Source organism: Gossypium arboreum, chromosome 4 (assembly GCF_025698485.1).
Source record: "Gossypium arboreum isolate Shixiya-1 chromosome 4, ASM2569848v2, whole genome shotgun sequence".
NCBI lineage: Eukaryota > Viridiplantae > Streptophyta > Magnoliopsida > Malvales > Malvaceae > Gossypium > Gossypium arboreum.
In genome coordinates, this window is record NC_069073.1 from 69,047,629 (window position 1) to 69,055,999 (window position 8,371).

Below are 8,371 nucleotides of genomic sequence, written 5' to 3' on the forward strand. Positions count from 1 at the left end.
AACCCGGTTTGGTAACTTGCACAAATGCCTTGGTCTTAGCCGATATAACAACTTCATACGAATGCCTTGGTCTTAGCCGGATATAATCACTAGCATAAATGCCTTCGGGACTTAGCCCGGTATCATTCAAATGCTCATGTACACATATATCAAGTAATCACGACACATCCATATTTCATTCTCGTTACTAAGGCTCAAACACAAAACATTTATCAAACCTTTCCAATTTCGCTCAATAGCCACACACAAAACATGATTTCAATTGACTTTATAACTTAGTCCCTACGCACTTTCGCTGTCCGCCATAATGTGACAAATCATTTCAATATAATTCAAGTAGGGTCATTACTCGAAGACTTACCTCGGATGTTGTCGAATGATTCCGATGGCTATTCGACCAGTTTTTCCTTCCCTTTATCGGATTTAGCTCTCCTTTGCTCTTGAGCTTAATTTAACAAATAAATTGATTTAATCATTTGAGCATCGAAAGAGGAATTCAAGGTACTTAGCCCACATATTTTCATTAGACATTAAAGTCACATATGTACGAAATCATGAATCAAACTCAACACATTAGTTAGTACTCTCCTTAGCAAATTTTCCAAGCCAAGAATAGGCATCAATATGCTTGCCTCTAACCGAATGCATGCACACCAATCCCCCTCATGTGGCCGAATATGCATGTCCATGTTGAGGCCAATTATACACTTAATATCACACATGAACGGCATACATTTTACTAACTAATGCATTCCATATTGTAACTCAATACACATCTATCATTTCCTTCATAACCGAAACATCATCATAAGAAAATATATACCTTGAGATAGTATATATGTCATACCAATACATCATGTGCAAACATATATACATGTAGGTGCAAGGGCTGAATCTCAAGTTGATTATAACCAAATATAAACATATATCCAAAGCTCAAATCTTACCTACCATGCAATATGCATAAATTATGCTTATGGATATACCATGGCCGAATACACCACAACACCATACCGTTTCAATTTCGGTCATGGTTAAACAAAGAACTTAACGTCTCACTCAAAATGCTAAAAGAAAATCCAAGAGTCCTCAACCCACCATCACATATATCATCAACAAGCCTCATATTTAGCATGCAATGGCATTAACACAACATCCACCTTGGCCGAATATCATCCCCATGACATAACAAAGATTTGAACCATGGGCTAATAAGAACATCAAGCTAGCAACTAAAAACATGCATGAATCTCATGGCACAACCTCAAACATACCTTAATCTAGACACAAGTATGGCCAAACCTCCTCCTAATCCTCTTCCAAACCAAGCATGAAGCAAGAACCCTTTCCTTCTTCCTTAAAATTTCAGCTCAAAAAATGAAAAAAAGATGAACAACAAATTTTTTCTTCTCTTTCTTCAACTCATGGCAAAAGGGAAACATTCACCATTCTCTTTTTTTCTTCCTTTCATTATTCAATTCCCATGCTCATTATTTTATTTATTCCAACATAAACCACTTACAAAACATGTTTCATGACATGTTTTGCCCATCCCCCTTTGTCATGGCCGGCCACTAGTTCTTAAATGGGGAAATTTGACATGCAAACCCCTCATTTTTTGCATGCATGATCAACTAGTCATCACACATTTCCCCATCATACTTTCAAAGTTTACTACTAGGTCCTTTCTAGTGAAATTCACATTTATATCTCTAAATCAAAACATCAAAAATGTCACACATGAGTTAACACACATTATAGGCATCAAAATAAATTTTAAATTATTTTAATGCCTCAGTTTTGTGGTCCCGAAACCACATTCCGACTAGGGTCGTTTTAAGGCTGTCACAGTGCAAGTATAATCTGTTAACTATTTTGTAAGGTTACTCAATAAATCAGCTATTTGGGAAAGGGAGTATGTGAAGCAAACCTAGGCCTGACAGCTGCGGGAAGTCATCAAGGTAAGAATTAATCCAAAATTGGTATTGTCTATCTGTAAACACCTTAACCCCAAACTAGTCTAGACTGTGAGTTTGGAAGATAAGTAGTTCTTGCTGACTCTTTATGCTAGTTGAAGATCAGAAAATCCTGCTAGGGTAGCGACTAGTTGATTGACGAGGAACCCGAAGTAACAGTTGATGGAGATTACTAAAGCAATCTAATCACCCATAATCAAATTTGATTTATTCTTCCTTTTTAATCTCTTGAATTTTATCTTTATATGTTGTTTTATATCATTATAAAACACAAAAATCCTTTACTTTATACTCTTCGTACTATAACTGAATCTAAAGTACTGATTAGATCTTTTAGTGCTTAGGATAAAATGGATCTAGCACTTGCCTCTTGTAACAGCCTGATTTTTGGGTCTAGTAGGAACAGTGGTTTCGAGACCACTAAACTGGGTTGGAGAAATTATTTTTATATTATTTTTTGTGTTGTGACATGATTATATGAGATTATGAAAATTTTGATGAATTAATTTTAGTGATTGCATGCTTAATCGGGAAAAAAGACTAAATCGTATAAAGGGTAAAAGTTTTATTTTACTTGATAGACATAACAAATAGCTAGAGAGCCATAACTTGAGATCTTTAAAGGGCAATTAGACCCCCTCCAAGAGGCATGGCCGGCCATAGGGACAAGGAAATCAATGGGTCAAATGGTTAGGTAATTTGATGACGTAATTTAACTAGAATAAAAATAAAATAAAGAGAAAAGATATCATCTTTTTTTATACCATCTTCTCTACCAAAAATTTAGCCATTGTAGGGGGTTTTGAGCTTCAAAAATTTCATCAACTTAGAGCCTTCGCAAGTAAGTGATTTTGATAGTTTTCCTTGATGATTTTTGCACTTTTAGAACCCTTGTAACATAAGCCTTCAAATGAGGGGATTATTTTGCAAAATGGTTGAAAGCCTAGGGTTTTTCCATGATAGTAGACATGTTTTTTTCTAAAATTTTAGGGGAGAAAATGAACCATGGTTGTGAAATAAACAACTTTTGTGAAGAGATTTCTCATGAAAACCCTAAAAAGGACCATTTTGCATAAATTGTAAAATAGGTGATAAAGGTGTGAAATAATGAGAATTTTGGGTTGCTTCTAGTATAAAAAGTAATCGACTAGGCTTAAGATATGAATAAATTCGATTAAAATTGAATTTCGAACCTAGGGGTTAAATGGTCATTTTGCAAAAGTTTAGGGGCATAATGGTCATTTTGCCCAATTTTATATTGTTGAGTATATAGATTAATAAAATGATTAAATTCATAAATTTTTATCATTCTAGATCAAGTATTACAAAATCCAGGCCTAGATCGGGGAAAAGCAAAGCTATCGGACTAAGCTGAGATAGCTACCATGTTTTGAATACCAAGGTAAGTTGTTTGTAAATAATACAACTACATTGTCAATATATGTGTTTGAATTGATATAGCATAAATTGCTTGTTTGTGGAAATAATTATGTATGATGAAATTTTGAGATAGTAGAACTCCTGTTTGAACCTTAGGAAATAAATCGGATATTCATGCCGTGACATTTGGGTTATTTGTGTGCTAGTGTAAGACATGTCTAGGACATGCATCGGCCACATTATGAAAGCCAGTGTAAGACCATGTTTGGGACATGGCATCGCCATTGAGACAAGAGCTAATGTAAGACATGTCTAGGACATACATCGGCCTCGAGATGTAAGCCACTGTAAGACATGTTTGGGACATGCATCAGCTACATGATGTGTTAGTATAAGACCATGTCTAGGACATGGCATCGGCACAGATATGTGGGAGTCAGTGTAAGACCATGTTTAGGACATGGAATCGACTTAACGTGAGAGTCAGTGTAAGACCATGTCTGGGACATGGCGTTGACTTAGCGTGAGAGCCAATGTAAGACCATGTCTGGGACATGGCATCGGCATTATACCCTATGTCTGAGGCTTAGTGACTAACCGATAGTATTCCAATGGTTCAACAGTGAGAGTTATAGTTTAAGATAAACGAGAAAAGTATAACCATGTTATGAGTGATACAGGTACCTAAATGAAATGCATGAGATGTGAGCTTAGTATATGCTATGTGAATTGTGTTGGATAGTGACGAGTAAGTTGTCCTTATGCATATTTTAGTGTTATAAGCATGATGATGAACGGTAAAGTTGTCGTTATATTTATTTTCATACAACTTACTAAGCTTTATGCTTACCCTATTTCCTTTCTATTTTCTTATAGTGCTGCTAGAGTAGCTAGAGGATCATTGCCTACGTCGGAGAAGCCTGTCACACTATAATCTGAAGCACTTGGTATAGTTAGATCTTTTATTTTGATTATGGCATGTATAGGACCTAACTTTTGAGTTTTATGTCATTGTTAATTGGCCAAATGTGTTGGCTTACTCTAGCATTTGAATCATTTTGTGTAAGGCTATGGAGATTGGAAAATGTTGAAAGTTGTTTTATGAATACAAGAAGTTGTTTCATGAGTGAGTAATTTATTGGTCGCTTAAGTATAAATGAAATGTGTGAAAGCCTTAGCTATGGTTGTTTGGTTGAGAAATCATATTAAGTTAGACTTTGACATGTTGGTTGTCATTAAATCATGTTTCAGGGTGGAAAAAGGCTTGGTAGATAACCTTATATTGTCCATACGGACGTGCGTCTATGCCGTGTGTGATAGACAGCCAGCCCCATCGGCATGTTGTCCGGCCGTGTGTCCCCTGCACATAAAAATTTCAAGTCAGTATACATGGTAGAAAACACACGGGTAGAGACACGGCCATGTGTCTTAGCCGTTTGAAGGGCACAGCTTAGTACACAAGCATGTGCCTTGGCCGTGGACCTTTAAGGATTGCTGACATCAAAAATAGAATGTCAAGGTTTTTAGACAAGGGCTAAGACATAGGTGTGTCATAGCCATGTGAGAGACACGGGTCATAGACACAGACATGTGTTAGGCCATGTGAAAACCCCTGTAGGTTCGAATTTAGAATTTAATTCACACGGATGTGGGGCATGGGCGTGTCCCTAGAGGCTTAGGCAATGTGTGTCACACGGGCCATCAGCACCGCCGTGTTACGTGTGCCCTATTTGAAGGGTCATTTTTATTAAGTCAGTTTAAGGACCCGAGTTGGTTCTGAATAGTTTCCAATGAGAGTTTGACGCTTCGTAGGCCCACATTAAAGAGTTTTAAACAAGGTTAGAAAAAGTTTTAAATTTGACCAAGTTTTGGTAACTCGAAAATAATTGTATGCATGTGATTAAGTATGGTAATGCCACGTGCCCAACCCTAACCTTGGACTTGGGTACACCTCCCTTGGGTATGATTGTTGGAGTACTCACCCACACCGTTCTAAAACTATATTACAACTAGACCCATATACTTGTGGCAATCAACTCATAACTCTATATTTTATTGCATTATTCACACTCTAGACGTTAGTACGTCAAGAGGAGGTCAAGTTGTTGGCACCTTTGCTGAAGAAGCAACTTCACTAAGTTAATTTTAATTTTTGCACGTTAAAGAATAATTCAGAAATTTCCGATTATAGATACGATTTTACTTTATTTCATTTATTGTTTACAAATCTTTTCTTCCTGGGTTAGTGTATGACTTGTAGTAGGGACACACTTATTATAGCAGCCACCGATCTAAAGAGAACAATCCGAAGAAATCGTCAATAGCAATAGCAATAGATGCAAGATCCACCACCACTAGTTGCAGATAATATACCACGTGAAAATCTACTGTTGAACGATGCTGACAATAATGCCTTAGGAGACCCACTAGCTCCACAGCTTCCTGCAAACATTCAGATGACTTAGAATGAAAGAACTTTATTATGATTACCAAGTCGGGACATTTTTCAATAAAATATAGGAAGGCCGAAAATTACAACTAATAATTTTGAGATTAAAATAGCTACGATTCAAATGATCCAGAACAAATCTGTAGTTTAGGGCCACTATGAAATAGGACCCTAATCAACATTTTAAAGGGTTCCTTCAACTCTGTGATACTTTTAAATATAACGAGGTCACGAACGATGATATTCATCTTCGGTTATTCCCCTACTCCTTGATTGATAATGCTTTTTCTTAGTTAGACTAATAGGCACCAAGGTCTATCACGACATAGGATGAACTCGCTGGAAAGTTCTTACAGAAGTTTTTCCCGATTAGCAAAGCAATATAACTAAGAAGGAAGATTGTTGTTTTTAGATAAGTGGTGGGAGAACGTTTCTATGAGGTATGTGAACGACTCAAAATATTGATTAAAAAATGCCCACACCACAAATTTCCTGAGTGGATACGACTGTAGGTGTTTTATAATGGGTTGGGTGCAAATGCACGATCTAGATTACACAGAGCAATAGGAGGAGCCCTTATGAATAGAACATACGAGGATGCATACGAGATCATCGAGAATATGGCATAAACTCCTGCCAGTGGCCAATTGAACAATTCATATATGGTCAGAAACCTGATACGGTAAAAGCTATCCAAGAGGATCATAAGTATCAATAGTTAGTGGATAGGCTCAATCGTATCAAATTGACTTCTACACCATCTATTCATGGGGGAGACAAACCACTCTTCCACTATATCAACAACTCGGCTAGAGAGATCACCCAAATCTAAGATAGGGGAAATTAAAGAACAGGTAATAATTTAAATCAAGTTAAAAATACTAATTATCAACCTCTTTATTTGCAGAAACCCTAGGAAATGACATTACTGCATGTGGTCAATGGCCGGATAGAATTGAGGGAGAAATGCAGTCAATGAGAACTAATGTCAAACAAGTGTAATCTGAGTGCACCAATTCAATAAGAACATTGGCTAAACTTGAGGATCAAATTAGCCAATTCATGAGCATGATGGGTGACATTAAGAGACAAATTGGAACAGATATTCCCAACAACACGGTAGATAATCCATAGAGAAAAGGTAAGGAGCATGTGAAAGCAATTGCACTCCGATCAGGAAAAGTACTGAGTAGCCTAGAAACCACTACTCTAGAAATAATAGTGGAGAATAATGAAAATCCTCAAGAGGTATCCCTAGAAGCAGAAAATGAGCCATTATCAGAGGAATAATCATACCGCAACAGAGATAGAGAAGGAAGTGACTAAAGATTCTACTGGGACAAAAATTCCATTCCCTTTGGGACTAGAAGGAGAGCAAAGTTGGGATGAAGATGAATTTGTAAGTTTCCTAAACCTATTTAAAACATTGAATGTTTATCGGCCCTTAATTGAGTTAATTGAAAAAGTTCCAATGTACGCCAAGTTTTTAAAGAAGATGATAGCTAGGCATAAGAAAATTGAAAAACTCAGAGAGTTTTACTGTTCCCATAGAGATAGGAAGTATTCACTTTAATAGAGCTCCATGTGATCTAGGAGCTAGTATTAATTTAATGTATCTATTGATTTTTGAAAAACTCGAGTCAAGGGATCTGAAAACTACTCAAATAACATTATAGTTGGTTGACAGGTCTTCGGTATGTCTAAACAAAGTATTGGAAGATATGTTAGTCAAGAGAAAAGTTTTATTATCCCCACATATTTTGTGGTACTTAATTTTGAAGAAGATCATGAGATACCGATCTTCTTAGGAATACCCTTTTTAGCCTCTTCGAGATCCACCATTGATTTAGAAAATAATGAATTAACTATGAAAATTAATGGTGAGGCTGAAAGTTTTAAATGTGGCTATCAATCAAGTGATGAAAATAAGAGGAAGTTAGGGGAACAATGTAAAAAATTATTTATTTCTAACATCCCCAAGTCAAGGGACATGCTTCCTTTTATGCATGTGGAGAGAATAAATAGATTTAAGGAAAGGGACAAATGGGCACAGGTGGAACAGTGCAATGGAAGATGGACCAATACCAACAGAATAGGGAAATACTCCTTCGGTGAATTGGTGACACTGTTGGATGAACTGGTAGTAAAACTTAAAAATTAGGTGAATTGCTGCTTAACTTTTGTAGATTATTGTATATGTAACTAGTCATCTAATTTATGTTTTGAATTTTATTTGATGTAGGTTCATCTCTAAACCAAAACATCCTTAAAGCTGTAAGTTCTAAGCCAGAACAGAGTCAATGTTGCAACATCTCCCCAAGGAGTCGCAACAGAGCAGACAGTTTCCTTCAGGCCTCCAAACTACAGGGTGTGTCATGACATCAAACCCCGGTGTCATGACTTTGGTAATCTTCTAGGGATGTCGTGACACGGAACCCCTGACATCACTGCAATTTTCTACAGGGTCGACCCGACCCAGTCGCGCTACTCGACGGACTAATCTTCATTTAACCCGATTTTTAACCCTTTAAAACCCTATTTTCTAACTTAAAACCATACTAACTTC

At 36.7% G+C, this 8,371-nt stretch overlaps 1 non-coding gene across 1 annotated transcript; it reads right to left on the bottom strand.

Moving 5' to 3' along the window:
- Positions 1–6,189: 6,189 nt before the first annotated feature.
- Positions 6,190–6,295, bottom strand: LOC128292446 (small nucleolar RNA R71). Its single transcript, XR_008282431.1, has one exon. It is a non-coding gene; the product is annotated as a small nucleolar RNA R71 (small nucleolar RNA).
- Between the last annotated feature and the right edge of the window lie 2,076 nt (positions 6,296–8,371).